The following is a 17,823-nucleotide window of genomic DNA, read 5'->3' on the forward strand; positions in this document are numbered from 1 at the left end:
ACAGAATCGTAATATACACTGGAAATGAAGATAACATAATAAAAATAAATAGTAGAACAGGTATTTAATGATAAAACTGAAGATGATTACCTCAAGGCTGAGTAATGTGTATGGACCTTGAGTGGTTATCAACCCAAAGTAAAAAAAGGAACTCCAGAATGGTTTTAGGACAACCACGAAATGTGTTAGAGGGTAAATGGCACAGGCTTCCCTTATTAACCTAACTGTAGAGAAATTGTACCAGGTGGGAAGTAAACAGGGCAGGGGAATCCACCAGCCATAGATAGCAAAACGAGCTTGGGGCTAGAAATAGTGGCCGTGCGGTTAGAAGGTAACCAAATGAGAAACAAATCCACAAGTATGCCTGGACCGGTCTGAAGTGAAACTGGTGAAAGTCAAGCTAAACACTAATTTACCCCTTAGAGCAACACAGCAAGATGTAAAAACAAACTAAAAATGGTGAGAAACAAAACCAAGACAATCAAATTAAATAGATACAAGTGCAAGAATACAATTTGTGGAAAAGAAACATAGCTACATATACCAGTCATGTTGGCTGTAAGTGGCCGTGCGGTTAGAAGGTAACCAAATGAGAAACAAATCCACAAGTATGCCTGGACCGGTCTGAAGTGAAACTGGTGAAAGTCAAGCTAAACACTAATTTACCCCTTAGAGCAACACAGCAAGATGTAAAAACAAACTAAAAATGGTGAGAAACAAAACCAAGACAATCAAATTAAATAGATACAAGTGCAAGAATACAATTTGTGGAAAAGAAACATAGCTACATATATCAGTCATGTTGGCTGTAAAGAACAGAAGATGGAAAAAAAATATAGTGGAATTTCCTGTGGTCCAGTTTTCTAAGGTTGAGGACGGACATCAGTTATTCCGTGGTGTTTAGACAGAGTGATTTTCTGGCCACTTATTTGATCTGCCAACTAAGTTCTTTCTTTTCCAAAAGGTTGTTGCTGCTGCCATTTAGTGGAATGTCCAGGATCTGGCCCAAAATGTGAAAAACAAATTTATTATGCCCCATATATATTCTGACATGGATTGCCAGTGTGTTGGAGCAATTAAGGTACTGTAGATCATGGCAGTGTTTTCTCTTCTAGATTTTAGCTTAACAGTTTTTCCCATGTAAAAAACTTGGCATTTTAGGCACTGTGCTCTATAAACAACCCTTTCATTGTTACAGTTGTCTGTAATAAAGGAAGAAAAGTTCCTACTGTTGCTAGGGAAAAAGAACCCGTCCTTACCACTCATATATTGGCAGGGTGCATGGTGGAGCCACTTCAAGAAAATGTCCCTCCACTTGATGTCATTCTGGATCCAGTTTTCTTGAGGTAGTCCCTAATGTTTCATCCTCTCCTTGGGGTACAGCTGGGACTAAGTTGGAAGATCTGTCCAAAGCTTCTGTTGCCTGTAATAATTGTCCAGTTGTCGATGATAACATTTTTAATCTCTTGATAGTCCTGGGAATAATGGAGTACCATATTGAGTTCCCACTTCCTGTTATTGGAAATGGTGTTGAATCTACAGAGGTCTCTCTCAGTGTTGAGTGCCTTAAAGGAACCTTGTCGAATAATGGGTGTTTGGCCCTCATTTAGCAGCCTGTTGCTATATCCTCTGGCCAAAACGTCCTTCTGTAAGTTGTGAATATTCCTTGTGAAGTTCTTGAGCTCCGTTGATTCCGAGATCATGTGATTTGACTACATTTCTGTCGCTCTCCTACTTTGTGAGTTCTGTTCAGGCAGCTTTATTTTATACAAACACATCACAATACAAGTTAACTGACTTTGACTTATTTAACTTATACAAACTAACTGCTGGAATCATTCATGCTTACTGTTTGGCTGTACTCTCATAATGGCACTAGTAATGGCACATGGTTGCTATTTACAGAAGCATGTTGCATCTTTGAGATGCTTCTTAAAGGTATAATATACAGCACATGCACTCTGATCTACATCCTCCCTCTTGAAAAAATAAAACATGCAGTGTTATGAATCTTTTTGGCATGCATATATCACAGAAAGTTTTTTCTCATGCACTGATACAGAATAAAATACATATATACATAATTAAGGTCAAGTTCCTGTGTATTTTACACTGTGCCTTACTTGTCAATAACGTGTGACTTAAAATTGGGAATTAGAGTTAGCAACTGGAACTGTCTCAGTATAATGTTCGAGTCTGGAATTATCTGGAACATCTTTAGGAATGGATTCAGAGGTAGGAACGCACTCTAGAACAGATACAATGTTTCGTTCACTCTGAGATTTAGAGTCTGTGTCACTAGAATAATGTTGTGATAATGGTTTTGGTACAGGAAGTAGATGTCTGTAATTTCTCCTGTGCTCCATACCCTCTGATTCTACAAGTTAGGATCTCGGTTTGGCACAAATTGCCGTAACTTGACCAATCCAATGAAATCCTTTCATTGTTTGTATTCGTACTCTCTCTCCTTCCTTCTCATAACTGAACTTTTGGATGGAACGCTTCTTGAATGGTTGAGCCTTTATAGCTCTGTTGTTCTTGACTTTAGGCTTCAATAAACTAGAACTAATAGGTAACGTAGTTCTGGTTTGCCTTGAAAGAAGTTTTTTAGCAGGTGAGCCAAGAATATTGTCACTGGGTATTTTCTGAGATTAAGTAAATACCAAAAGATGTTGGTATTGTCATGCTTTGACATTTCAGGTGGTTGCTTTGCAACCTGCACTGTGCATTCAGCAAAACCACTTGACTGTGGATATTTAGGACTGCTAGTAACATGTACAAAGTCCCATTCTCTTGTAAAAATCTGAAACAACTAACTAGTAAATTGAGTAGCATTGTCAGAAATAACTTTATGAGGACTACCACGGACTGAGAAATGGAAGTTTCAACTTAGTAATAAGAGCAGTAGATGTTAATTTAGGTAAAAAGTAAATCTGAAACCAGTTCGAATGAGTCTACCAATAACATGTAGTGTTGACTGTTCCACTTGAAAATATCAGTGGTACTGTCAACCAAGGTAGTTCAAAAACTTGACTTAGCTGAAGTGGTTATCTTTGCAGATGTTGTCTAGTACTATTGCATACTGAACAAGAAGAAAGTACTTTAGCAACATCTTTCAGTACTGAAGGTGAAAGCACTAATTCTCTCGCTCTTAGTGGATATGGAACCTGGATGACCACGATGCAAAATCAGGATATATTCTTGTTGTAAGGAAGCTGGAACAACAACTTTAGGACCTTTGAAAATAATGCCATCTTCCATCAACATTTCATCTCTGTAAGGAAAATATGTTTGCAATTCATGTGGTACACTTGATTGCTTCGACGGCCATCCAACATTAATGTAGTGATTGAGTTTTTGCAAAATTGGATCAGTCTTAGTGAGATCCCTTAACTCATCAAGCCTAGTGGTAGAAAAATTCCGCACTACATTCATGTCAAAGTCAAAATTTTCTACATCAAGCTATTCTGTTGTGTTTCTGGGCAATGTGGATAAGGTATTAGACAGATAGAGTAGTTTGCCTTTCATATAGACCATCTTGAAGTTGTACTTTTGTAATGTGAGCATCATTCTTCGTAATCTCGCTGGAGCTGAATGCATAGGCCTCTTTAGAATAGTAACTAGAGGTTGGTGGTCAGTTTCAATGTGAATAGCTTGACCATAAATATAATCATGAAACTTGGAACATGCAAATACTTTTGCCAAAAGTTCTTCCTCAATTTGATCATACTCCATTTCAGTTTGAGTAAGTATTCTAGATGCATAGGCTACTGGTATACCTTATGACTGCACCAAGACCAAATTTGAAGCATCACAGGAAAGAATGGCTGGTTTATTCACATTCATTCATTCATTGTAGAGCTTGCACATTGTCTGGTGCTGACATTTTAAGGTTAGCTGTTTGCTTAATCTGGTCTGATCCCAAGCCAGTACTGGTAAATAAATGTCCTAAATATGTAAATTCTGGTAGCCTGAATTGTATTTCAGAGGATGGAGTTGGAAGTTTACTTCACTTACTCTGTCTAGAATTCTCTTTAGGTTTCTGCCATGCTATGCCTCATCATTGCCTTCAACCAATAAATCATCTACTATTATGGCACAAGGGTAGCCCAAATAAATTTGCTCCATTGCACACTGGAAGGCTTCACTTGTCACTTATTCCAAATGGCATCCTTAGGAATCTGTATCTGCCAAATGGAGTGCCAGAAGTGGTTAGAAATGAGGATTTGTGATCAAGTATTACTTGCCAAAATTAACTTTTTGCATCCAAAACAGAAAAAAACTGTGACATTTGGTATTTGGGCTGCGACCTCTTCAACTGTACGCATTGGATGATGTGGTTTCCTCGATGCTTTGTTCCAATCCCTTCAGTCAATGCATATTCTGATTTCGTCTGAACCTTTTTTGTGAGTTGCTACCATAGATGACACCCATTCATTTAGTTCTGTAACTGGACAAATCACACCTTGCTGCACCATTTTATCCATCTGAGCCTTAACCTTGTCCTGCTTAGCTTTCGGAACTCTTCTTGCTGGTCTGACTACTGGAGTGACCTCTGGGCCTAACTTCATGGAGTACACAACTGGAAGTTTGCCCAACTTGGCCTCAAAGACATCAGCATGCTCTGAGACAATGGCTTCAGAAAATTAGAACTAGGAGATGTACTTATGTGATGAACATCTTTGGTAAAAAAAAAAGCATATTCATTCTCAAGCTATCTTTGAGTCCCAGTAAAGACTGTACTGTTCTTTGTACCACATATAATAACAAGTTGTAAAAGCTCTTGGCCAAATAACATGAAAGCATCACTGAAGCTTTAGTTTGAATCAGTTCACCTCTATATGCAACACGTTTTGCACTACTGGCCACATTGAGTTGCTCATTAGGTCTCACTTTAGCAAATGTGCCTGCTGACATAACATTACATTTTGAACCAGTGTTTACTTTAAGCTCTGTGGATTTGCAATTGATCCAGACAGGACAAAACAGTTTTCTATTTGCCAATAAATTCACTGCATCAGCTCTTTCACTAACTACTGATACACCATCCACATAGTTGATTGTTGCATTTCCACTTGATCAACTTGCTTTTTTGTGTGACCTTTTTTAACAACTGTGTGAGGTTTACTTGATTTGCAAAACTTATGAAAATTATTCTGTTTTTTTACACTTGACATTGCTGAGCAAAGGCTTAGTATTTCTATGTTTTAGACTCATGATTTGCTCCAGAATTGCAACAGTTAACAGTAAAACTGGAGTTGCGTTTTGCTGATTCACGCCTGTATTGCACTGAGGAACTGGCCTTGGAACTTGTTGTAAAGCTATGTCTCCTTCCAGGAAACCCTTTAGCAATTGTAGCTGACGCATGCTTAGGTCTGCTGCTGTTTGCCATGTGCTGCATACTATCTACACTTGCTCTGGAGCCTGCGGAAACCATGGTCTTGTCACTCGCAAGCATACTTGTGTGTTTTTCTGTCATCTCGAGGATTTGACAAGTCTCTGTGGCCTTACTCAACATTAAATCACAGTCACAAAGCAAGATTTTTCTCACAGCAGCACTATTAGTACTACACACAGTCCTGTCCTTTATTAACTTATCTTTTAAGACACCAAACTGACAAGTTTTAGCTTTGTTTCTCAGGTCAGTTATATAAGCTGCAAAAGTTTCCCCTGGTTTCTGATCTCTGATGTGAAACAAATGCCTTTCTAATGTAATATTTGTCTGAGGGTGGCACATTTCTTTGAAGTTATGCTTCAGGCACTCAGGGTCCTCCCTTGATGCAGCCTGTACAACAATGTGATGAATTTCACCTTCTCCCTCATATACTGCAGGTGGAATACAAATGAACGCTTTCTTTCTATGGCCTCTGACAAAGCAAGGTGTAACACAATGAATGCCTTGGTGCATGCATCTTTATCTGAATAAGCTGCTTGTATGAAAATATACTCTTGCTCTGATATTCTCCAATTCTCTGTAATATTCTGATGAAATACAAGTGGTAAGGGCTTTTGAAATCTGTCTGCTATATTAACACATAATCGTGAATGTTTTGCAAATAAGCAAAAGGCATACACATACCAGAAATTTATGCCAGTACTTGTACTTTGCCCTTATGATTTATACTACTTCAATTATGCTCCTTGGCTTTTCAAAACAATGCAATTGGGCATACTCTGCAAAATAACAATCTAGGGCACTGTAACACCTTTTGAATTTGTTATATTGCCAAAGGAATTTATCATCATTTTAAGAAACATTTCAAATGACTTCATGTTACAAATGAACTGGCCAAAGAGAAACTCGGAGATGATAATATTTTGAAGTAATTGCACTTTGCGAAAAAACTGCACGCAGCACACTGAAATGTCCCAGAATGGCAGTAGCTTTCTAGACAGATCTTTACAGTATGAGAAACACTCCGTAATGGTGACAGCTTGCAACCAGACACACCCAGCACAAACAACTTTTTGATATGGCTATACTTTGACAGTACTTCATGAAACAGTTGCACTTTGCACACAAATAAACTCTTCGGAATGCATGCACAGTAATAAGCACTTTTACACACTGTGAGATACTTCAAATAACTTTAGTTATGCCCTTGATACAATACAAAGTTATAGTTATGCCAAAACACAGCACTTTGCCAAAAAACATGCAGTCGCCTTGCTTTATTTATGCTTTGTGTGCCCTGTTTGATCATTTGTTATTTTAGGCTTGGCCATTTAATCTCTTTTCATGACCATTGTACTTTTCTTTGGCTAGTTTTACTCTAAAGATGTCCATTTTTCTTCAAACATACTTGTTTTGCTTTAAACATATTCAATGTTAAGTTGTCAATCTCGCCTTCATTCTTGCTGGATGGGTTTGGAGCCGATCCTCGGCTCCGACTCGGCACTTGCTTTAGCTTGAGAACTCCTTTTACCAGCTCGAGGCAACCCTATATCCCATGATGCAAGGCGGAACTACCTCAGATCTCGTTTGCCGCTTAGCGAAAGAGGTCTCCTTTACCAGCTGAGGTAAGTGAATTTCTTGTTAAAGATAAGAAAAGCTTAGTTAGGGTTTTATTTCCCCTTGTATCTCATTTATAGTCTGTAGTGAGTTACAGCCCACCCTATTCCCTTGTTTTTTCAAACTTTATAATCTTTTTATAACCTTTAGTGTAAAGTTTTTAGTTAGGCCTAAAACCCCATTGGTTAATCCCTTCCTGTGTGTTGTGTGTTAGGGGATTAATTTTGTGTGTTTGTTGGGGTTTGTGTGTGTTACTTCCTCCTAGGTATGTCTAGGGAAGGCAAGGTCTCAGGCTTCAAGAAGTGTGACTCGTGCTGTCAGAAAATGTCTCTGACAGACGGTCACACTTCTTGTGTTTATTGCCTGGGGCCTTTGCACCTGCAGGACTCCTGTGCTTTGTGTCACTCTTTTAGCCAGAGAGTCCTGCAGGAAAGGAGGAATAAGCTTATCCTCCGTGGCTTACTTAAGCCAGAAGGTTCTCCCTCTAAAGCAGGGTCTGGGAAACCTTCTAGGCCACCGAAGGCTCAGGCTTCAGTATCCAAGCCTCCTCCGGTGGCTCCGGCTCCGTCGGAGCCGAGATCGGCTCCGGCTGGAACCGATGTATCTACCATTAAAGTAGTGGGTTCGGTGCCGGCTGGTTCCGATACCTTGTCTACTTTGGCCTTGTCGGCTCCGGCTGGAGCCGACACCTTATCCAGCATCGGAGCCGAGAAACCTTCGGCTCCATCTGGAGTTCAGGGGACTTCGGCTCCGATGGCTTCGTCCCGAAAGAGATCTCGGTCCCCTTCGTTACTGAGTATCCACTCGGCTCCGGGGTCTCCTCTTTTGTCGGAGCGGAGCGATCGGAGCCGATCTTCGAGATCTTCCAGGCTGTCTGACCACGACATAGAGAGGGTGGTAAGCAGGCTGTTTAAGTCTCAGGCACTGACCCAAATGCTCCATAGCCCGTCTCAACAGACTTCAGCTATAGCCTCACCCCTTGAACTTCCTCCTCCGACTCCACACCAGAGTTCGGAGCCGGAGCTTCTCGGGACAGTGACTGTTTCGGTGCCAGAGCCGATACATCCTTCGGCTCCGTCATCCTCGGCTCCGATCTCCTCCTTGAGACCTTCCTTGGAGGGATCCGGTCGTCAGGTTTCCCTTGTCGGCTCCGAGGGGGCTAGTGGCATCGGACCCTTGTCCGACCCCGCTCTCCCTCTCGGGGCTTCGGCTTTGGTAAGCTTGGCGCCGACATCGGTCTCGGAGCCTTCCCTCTCAGTGGAGCCGGGAATTCCTGTTTCCTCGGAGCGGGGATATTCCGGCCTCCCGGGGAGGGGAGCCTTTGAGGTGATGAGGAGTGTCCTGGCCTCTGAGCCTGGTCAACAGTCCATCCCTCTAGCTCCTCCCTAATCAGTGCCTGCAGATGCCTCTTGCCAGCCTCTTGCTCTCAGGCCCAGGTATCCATTGCCCCAGGTTTCCCCATTGGGAATTTCCTCCTCTTCCGAAGTTTCTCCTGATCCTGCAGGTGAACCCCCTCGGAAGAGGACGTGTAAGAGGAAACACACAGACTCCCCCGAGTCTACTACATTGGATACCGACTTAGATGAGTCGGAGGGTTCCCCACGATCCCCCTCTGAGGATGTCTCCTTTTCAGACATCCTTGAGCTCCTCAAACAGAGGGGGAATTGGCCAGCCATTGATCCCTCCGAGGATGAGTCAGTATACCTGGAGGCTTTTGGATCCCGACCCTCCACCTCCTGGGTGTCTCCGCCTTTCGACCCACTTATGCAGGTAGTGGCTCGGAAGGCGTGGGCGGCTCCAGATTCTGTGGAACCTGTCCCCAGGAGACCATCCAAATTCATCATGGCCCCTACGGACAAACAGTTCCTTTCCAAGGGTGTCTCTGTGGATGCTATGGTGGTGGCGGCCGCCACTAAGAAGGAACTGGCGGATCCTTCAGTACCTGTCCATCCTCCTAACAAGGATTCTAGGACCATGGATAGGTATGGAAAGCGGATGTTTTCTTCAGCGACCTTTGCTATGCGTTCGCTGAACTACCTTTGTCACTTCACCAGGCTTCAATGAGATATTCTCAAGGAACTGGGTGAAGTAGTCCAGGATCCTTCTGCTGCTGGGGCTCAGGAAAAGATTGCCTCGCAGCTTGCTATCCTGAATTCCATATCTAACTCCTCCATGCGGCTCATATCCTATGCGGCCGATGGAGCGAGCAGGGCCGCAGGCACAGGAGTTGCTCTTAGACACCAAGCCTGGATGCGGCTTTGTAATTTTGCGGACCCCTTTAAGGCGTCCTTCACTAATACCCCCTTTGATGGTTCGGCTTTGTTCGGACCTCAGGTGAAGGATACCTTGACCAGGTGTGAGCAGGACGGTAAAACTCTTTCTGCCGTTGGAGTCCAGTTTTCCACTCCTTCTAGACCATATCCCAAGGGTCAGAAGGGGGGAAGATGTGGTTCCGTAAAGCCCAAGGAGCTACACGGACGACGTGGTCAGTTTACCCCAGAGGCAGAGGGGTAACAATAGACGCCGCCCTAGAGGCAGGGGGGGGGTCCTCAGAACCAGGGCAACAGGGAGTCTCTTCCTGAGAAGCCCTTTCAGCATCCCTGAGGTGTTGCCCGACTGTCCACCCTTGGAGGCAGTCATGGGAAGGATTTCACTGTACCCAGTAGCCTGGCAATCCCTATCACAAGAGATGTGGGTACAGTCGATCATATCCGAGGGTTACAAAATCCCCTTCGAAAGGTTTCCCGTACCTCTACAATCCCTTCCAGACATCTCACCTGGTCAAAGGGATTTGGCAGAACAGGAAGTTTCAAAGCTCCTAGAAAAAAGAGCCGTCCAGACTGTGCCGGCAGACCAGGTAGGATCCGGCGTCTACTCGAGATTCTTTTTGGTCCCCAAAAGGACGGGAGATTGGAGACCAATATTAGACCTGAGCAATCTAAACAGATTTGTCAAGAAGGCAAGATTCCGGATGGTCACGCTTCAGTCCATTCTGCCCTTTCTGGGCAAGGACAACTGGATGTGCTCTATAGACCTTCAGGATGCGTACTATCACATAAAGATTCACAGACGCTCCAGAAGGTTTCTCCGCTTCGGCTAGGGACCAGTCATTACCAATTCAGAGCACTGCCCTTTGGCCTCACTTCAGCCCCCAGAGTGTTTACCAAATGCATGGCAGTGGTCACAGCTCATCTGAGACGTCAAGGATTCCAGGTGTTTCCCTACTTGGACGACTGGCTCCTCTCCGCCACCACCAAGTGTCAGCTTCTTCAGTCCAGAGACTACACTCTACAGCTTTGCAGGAGTTTGGGAATTTCAGTAAATTTCGAAAAATCTTCTCTGCTGCCTTGCCAATCTATCACCTTTATAGGCGCAGAATTAAACACCGTCAAAATGTTAGCCAAACTAACAGATCAAAGAATTCTGGACATCCAAAAATTAGTTCAGATTCTATTGCAGAGCAGCAAGATCAAAGCCAGATTTATTCTGAAAGTCCTAGGTCTTATGGCTGCGGCCATTGTTCTTGTACCACTGGCTCGCTTCCACATGCGTCTTCTGCAGTGGATGCTATTCACGTAGTGGTCGTACCACAGTCTTCCGATGAGGCACGAAATCTTAGTCACACAGTCGTGCAGAGCTCATCTAAATTGGTGGATATCTTCCCCTCTTCTTCATCAAGGCCGACCTTTTATTCCCCCTCCTCCAGTTGCCACAGTCACTACGGATGCCTCTCTGATTGGGTGGGGGGGCATTATCAGGGCAGGATGGTCCACGGGATGTGGCAACCCATAGAATACCATCTGCACATAAATGTCCTGGAGATGAGAGCAGTGCTTTTAACGTTGCAAGCCCTCAGCGACTTTCTTCCCACGGGGACTATTGCAGTACAAACGGACAACATGTCCGTGGTCTGGTACATCAACAAACAGGGCGGGACCAGGTCCTATCCGTTATGTTGAGAAGCTCTCAGACTTTGGCAATGGGCGATCTCCTCTCATCGGTTTCTGATAGCAACGCACATCCCCGGCAGGTCCAACCTATTGGCGGACAGGCTGAGCAGATCCATTCTGATGCCTCACGAGTGGTCTCTCAATCAATCTGTAGTGGATCAGATATTTCTGAAGTGGGGCACTCCTTGTTGCGATCTTTTTGCTACTCCTCAAAACAACAAGTGCCCGATTTCTTCACTCTCTTCCCTTACCAGGCCAACCCCTGAGAGACTCTCTAACCCAGGATTGGCCCGGGACTTCTGCACGCTTTTCCTCCTTTTCCCTTGATTCCACAAGTCATTCAGAAAGCCACCGCTTTGAGGGCCAAGTTGATCCTCATTGCCCCATATTGGCCTCGACAAATTTGGTTTCCGTCTCTGCATCGTCACCTTCTGGTGCAGCCCTGGCATCTGGACCCAGTTCCGGATCTCTTGATCCACCAGTTGGGTCAGCAGCACCGGGCCATTCATTCTCTCAACCTCACTGCTTGGTTGCTCCACTTCCTTCCCTAGCCAGGCTACCGATGATTTCTGATTCTGTCAGAGACATCTTAGTGTCTTCTTTAAAGTCGTCCACTAGGACTGTTTATGCTAGCAAGTGGCGACGTTTTTCTATTTAGGCAAATTCCAGAAAAATTGATCCCTTTACTGCCCCTGTACATTCTGTTTTAGATTTCCTGGTGGAGGTTTTTCATTCAGGATCCTCGTCATCTACAGTTAAAGTACAACTGGCTGCCATTTCCAAGTATCATGTTGGCTTGCATGACAATAACATTATGTCTCATAGATTGTGCAAGGCCTTTTTAAGAGGAGTTTTTCTCCTAAAACCACCTATAAAGCATCCTCCTCCGCAATGGGATCTAAACTTAATGTTGGCATCCTTGATACTACCTCCCTTCGAACCGTCTGCTTCATGTTCTTTGAAGTTATTGACCTGGAAAACTATATTTTTACTGGCTGTCACTTCTGCAAGAAGGGTTTCCGAGATTCAAGCTCGCTGCATTCGTTCCCCTTATTTGTTTTTTCATAAGGACAGGGTATCATTAAGAACGAACCCTTCCTTTCTCCCCAAAGTTGTGTCTCAAACCAATATTAACCAATCTATAGATCTACCAGTCTTTTTCCCAAACTATTCCGACAGAGCTGAACAGAAACTGCATTTTTTGGATGTCCATCGTCAGCTCAGGTACTATTTGCATAGAACTAAACAATTCAGAAAATCGGACCAATTATTTGTCTCCTATGCAGAAAACAGGATAGGTCTTCCAGTTTCTAAAGTGACCTTATCCAGATGGTTGACTTCCACCATTTCCTATGTGTACTCTCTCAGAGGCAAACAGCTATCTTCTAAACCAAAAGCACACTCAACCAGGAGTCTGTCCACTTCTGCAGCCTTTCAGGATAGGCTACCTATTGATACCATTTATGCAGCAGCTACTTGGGCCACGCCTCATACCTTTGTCTCTCATTACAAATTGGACTTGGCCTCCAGAGATAGGGCCAGTTTTGGTTCCACAGTTCTCAAGAGTCTGTTCCATTGAGCCACCTGGGATACAGGTGCTAGGGATGCGGTCCCATCCAGCAAGAATGAAGGCGAGATTGACAACTTAACATTTAGAAGTTATGTACCTACCATAACGTTCCATGTTAGTTGTCTTCTCTCGCCTTCTTTCTTGCGTCCCTCCCTCCTTCCCCCTGGCCTGGACAGATCTTGAAAAGTTCCTATCAGGTTGTTTCCTCCTGAGCCTTCATATGGGGACTTCTATTATGAACTTGTGTTCCTAATTATGTTAGGTTACTCTTTAGCAGGGTAGGTTAGCTACCAAACGAGATCTGAGGTAGTTCCGCCTTGCATCATGGGATATAGGGTTGTCTCGAGCTGGTAAAAGGAGTTCTCAAGCTAAAGCAAGTGCCGAGTCTGAGCCGAGGATCGGCTCCGAACCCATCCAGCAAGAAAGAAGGCGAGAGAAGACAACTAACATGGAACGTTATGGTAGGTACATAACTTCTAATTTTTTGCTTTAAACATGCTCGTTTTGTTTAAACATCTTATTTTGAACATTTCCCTTAGTTACTAGACCCTTTGTGCTTCCCGTTTGCTTAATAATAATATGGTTTGTGCCCTTGTAATGCTCCATCTTATCCTTTTTATAGAATAAATAGCTTGTACGAATTCTCTTTTCCTTTGATTCTTTTCTGGCTCTCTTTTTTTTTTTTTTTTTTTTTTTGTGCTTGTTCCTCTCGTTTTACCTTCACTGTTATCGTTTCACCTTATGGCTCCGAATATCAGTATCTTCAATCCCAGTTCTGACACCATGTCGCTCTCCTACTGTGGACACAGTAGAAGAGACTTCATGGGTTCTGTTCAAGCAGCTTTATTTTTTACAAACACATCACGATAGAAGTTAACTTACTTTGACTTAAGTAACTTATTTAGAAACTAACTGTTGGAATCATGCATGCGTGCACTCTGGCTGCACTCTCAAAACGGCACTAGTAATGGCTTGTGCTTGTTATTTATATATGCGCATTGCGTCTTTGAGATACCTCTTAAAGGTACAATATGCAGCACATACACTCTGATCTACAATTTTTTTTAAGTCTGTATGGGTGCATGGTGTTGAAATGAAATAGCATGTTGACCCTGGTCAGCTTACAAAAAGGTCAATGGTGAGTCTTTTGCTGTCCAGGTTTTTGCTGATGCACAAATCCAGAAATTCCACTTTGCCTAGGATCTGTTTTGAAGTGACGTGAAAAAGTCTATAGATTCGCTGATGTGCTTAAGAAAATTGTTGAGAAGGTCTTAGCTTATATTCCAGACAATGGAAATATCAGCTGTAAATCTCAGATAGCACCCCATTTGCTGGAAAAAGGGTGAGTTATAGACTAATTTGGCTTCCCATTTACCTAGGGTGGTATTGGTTAACAAAGTAAAGAAACCGCTAATGTGACTAAACATCAACTTCTTTGCAGTTTGGACTGCAAAATGGCTGTGAAACAAAACACACTCTTTCAGAATACATGGCACCCTCTGTAAACAAAATGTAACTAGTTGCATTCCTCTGCAAGTTAGGCAGTGTGATGCATTATCTCCTTCAGATGTAACTGGATGATTGGATAGGTAATCACAAATTCACCCCGGCTTGATTGGCCTCGCCTTCCTTCAGAGAGGATATAAAGTTTGATGGTGGATACTGGCAAGGTGTCCATGCACATAAGTCTCAGTTGCCTTGTGTTTTGTTCTCTTCTCTTTGGAATCTTTTTTTTTTTTGCAGTATACCCCAATACTAATAACCTTTGGCAAATTAAAATTTTAGATGACTGTAGGCTAGAAGGCATCCTGAACTACCCCTGACATTCAGTGACTCTCAACTAAGGCTTTATCACATTAGCAGTTGGTGCTTTTGTTATGACCTTACTCTAAAAACAAAGAAATGTAGTATAGTCACCTTTGGTTAAACTGCTACTCCTCCATAGTATCACAAAATTGTAATCCATTTTTAGGCTGACACTATGATCTTTGATTTAAGAGTGGACTTAGACAAAGTGCTGTCCTTAAATCATTATATCTCTATATTTCAAGTGCTATCAAAAAATCCTTTTACCTTTCTCATGTCATTTGTTGTGGTTTTCTTCCAGATTTCAAGCCATACTAATTCCTTTTTACTGCACCATCATTTGCCCCACCAAAAAATACAAGGGTCAATATGTCACGGATAGTTCTTAACAACCCCCCCAAACTAATATGACCCCAATGTTTTATAGCAGAATTAATTTACAGATCAAGGAAGTGCTCTTCTACTTTTTCTTTCAGAAGAAAGATATTGCCATTATTTTTTTGGCCTATAGATTCCTTCAATATATCTGTCTTCTGTCTTCCAAGCTGTCTCCAGGTTTTTGTCTGATGCCTCTTTTTCCTCAAAAGGAAAAAAATAATCAGTTAATAACCATTCCGTAACCCAGTTCTATGGCAAAATATCAGTAAGTCTTGCTTTATAGGGAAATGGCTCACCTGTTGCCTCCATCATCCATGGAACATGGTTCCCTTCCAAATCAGACAGTACAAAACACTTGTAACATGAAAACTTAAGTAAGGCATGGGATTCTGAAAATTCAACTTGGGAGTCACTGCTCGAAACTACTCAGCTTAGAGTACTTTATCATTATTGACTTAGTTTTCATTGATTGACATACCACTATAGTATAATCCTATAAACCAAATTGCTAGGTGCCTTCTAAAGAGCTACCAGATTCTGGTAGAAAAGCTTCAGTAACAGAATCATTTCATAATTGTAAAGTTGTTGCAGTTTGTTGCGACTCAGGGCACTTTTCTTAAGCCAGACATAGACTAAAACCAGCAGTCATGTATCAGTCTTTCAAAAAATGGAACAAAAGGAAAATTAAACAGCTGTTCTTTACAGGTGTTTTAAGAATATGTTGGGCACTTTACAGCGCATCCAGCTTGGAGAAAATCAGGAGCAGAGTTAAAAAAAAAAAAAAACACGACAAATACAAGAATACCATGAAGGGTGTTAAAAAGGAGATGAAAAAAAAACAGAGAATCAGTTTGTGATCTTTTTGGTGAATGCCTTATGCAAGTTTCTGTGTTTAAAATAATTAGGAAGACAGTTCATGACCCAGCTGCACTGTCATCAGCAAGATTACATATTTAAAATTATTGCTGTCGAGCACACATGTATATATATATATATATATATATACACAGGTATGTCAGTGTGTTTGTGTGTGTGTATTTGTATGCTTATGTGCAGACAGACAGACATGCACAAGCTAGCTGTACAAACTTCAAATGAGCCAGTAATATTGTACTTTACTGTACAAGTAAATTAATGTGTATTCTTTCCTATTTAAGTTTCTAATGTTGGAGATGCTGATTGTCAGCCAGTAGTAAATCAAAGCATCAACTCGAAAAAGTTAAGTTTACTTCAATTTCATTAGTGAAATGTGAATTTTATTCTAAGCAGTGAAATCCAGTGATTGCTGGAATATGAAAAAGATGGAATTAGTGTTTCCTAAAGAATGCCTGAAAGCAGAGAAGTGATGATGTGGCATATATCTAGATATACTATGTAAGCATGTATCTTGATTTTCAAACCATATGAATGGGCTTAAAACATCTGTCAACATCTGCATTGGTGGTTCAGTGGTAGAATTCTCGCCTGCCACGCGGGGGGCCCGGGTTCGATTCCCGGCCAATGCATGACTACTTTTTTAGATTCATTAGACACACAAAACATGCAGCACTAGAGAAGAAATGAAAAAAAAAACACAATTTTAGCCCTTCATCTCACCTGAATCATCTCTGTTTCATAACTGTACTTGAAGCATAAATGTTTACTGATGATTCTCTGTCAAACATATTTTCTTTACTTAAACTTATGTGACACCAGTGCATCCCAGAATGTGAAGATGACTATGGAAAGGACAGGATTGCCCAATCCTGCTTCTATTCGATTTCACAGATGCCAGTCTTTTCTTAAAATGATCATTATGTTACAATTGGTGATAACAGGATGCAAATAAAGACATAACCTGTTTTTTACTAGGGTCCTTTAGACTTTATCAAACATATATTTGTTTGAAAAGTGTCAGTGGGGATATTTTGCTAACCGTTCATATTTACCATATGCGTGTAGATGAACATCTGATGTTATGTAGTCATATCCTGCCTACATTCTTACCACTCGGCCATACTCTAGCTCAAAGTCTTCAACTGACTCGTGGCTAAGAGGTATCCCATGCTGCAATGTGCCTATCCCCAGATCTCATTTGCCGCTTGTATAGCTCAGATGTGGTCTCGCTCTTGGCCGTGGCTAAGTATAATTTTTCGATTTATTTCTCAATATTGTAGCTCCAAAATCTGTTTTTATAGCTGGTGTGTGCGTGTTGCTTCTGCTGGTTGTGTGGCCTGTTCTGTTGGCCCTTTTTTTCTTCGTATCCTGTTCCTTTTTTGGTGTCTATGGGCTAGGCCAGTAGATGCCATGGTGGTGGCAGCAGCCACCAAGAAGGAACTTGCAGAAACTTCATCTACCGTCCATCCCCCTAACAAGGAATCTAGGGCTATGTACAGGTATGGGAAGCGTCTGTTCTTTTCAGCGGCCTTTACACTGCAGTTGCTGAACTATTTGTCGCATTTTACATGGCTCCAGAGAGATCTGCTAAAAGAGCTGGGAGATTATCTACAGGGTAACTTTTCTGATGCTGTGGCTCAGAAGGTCAATGCTCAGATGTCTACCCTAAATTCTATTACCAACTCCTCCATGAGGCTGATCTCTTGCACAGCTGATGGAGCTAGCAGGGCTGCGGGTTCCGGAGTCTGTCTTAGGAGACACTACTGGATGCACCTGTGCAACTTCGTAGAGGCTTTCATGTCTAAGTTCACCAATGCCCCCTTTGATGGTTCATCCTTATTAGGTACCAAGGGGAAGGACACTCTCACTAGGTGCGAGGAGGAAGGAAAAACCCTGTCTGCCGTGGGAGTCCATTTTTCCATGCCTTCTAGATCTTACACCAAGGGCCAGAAGGGTAGAAAAATGTGGTTCAGAAAGTTGCAGAGGTTTTTTTCATGACGCACAGAGTGATTCCCCCTCCAGAGGCAGAGGAGGGGGTGGAAATTCAGGTAGATGCCGCCCTAGAGGCAGAGGAGGCCCATGTAACCAGGGGGACTTCGATTCTTTTTGTGGCAGGGGAGGCCCGACTGTGCATCTCTGGAGCTAGTCAGGGGTCACATTTCTTTATACCCAGAAGCCTGGTGAGACGTCACCCAAGACGAGTGGGTATTAGAGATAATTTCCAGAGGTTA

General features: G+C 42.5%; 1 protein-coding gene and 1 non-coding gene across 3 annotated transcripts in view; both read left to right on the plus strand.

Annotated features, from left to right (window-relative positions):
• The window catches only part of VAC14 (VAC14 component of PIKFYVE complex), a 3,391,123-nt gene that overhangs the window by 1,625,474 nt on the left and 1,747,826 nt on the right, over nt 1-17,823 (plus strand). The window lies entirely within an intron of this gene.
• Nucleotides 16,151-16,221, plus strand: TRNAG-GCC. Its single transcript has one exon. It is a non-coding gene; the product is annotated as a tRNA-Gly (tRNA).

This window comes from Protopterus annectens, chromosome 8.part0, assembly GCF_019279795.1.
Source record: "Protopterus annectens isolate FY-2018-M chromosome 8.part0, PAN1.0, whole genome shotgun sequence".
Lineage (NCBI taxonomy): Eukaryota > Metazoa > Chordata > Ceratodontiformes > Protopteridae > Protopterus > Protopterus annectens.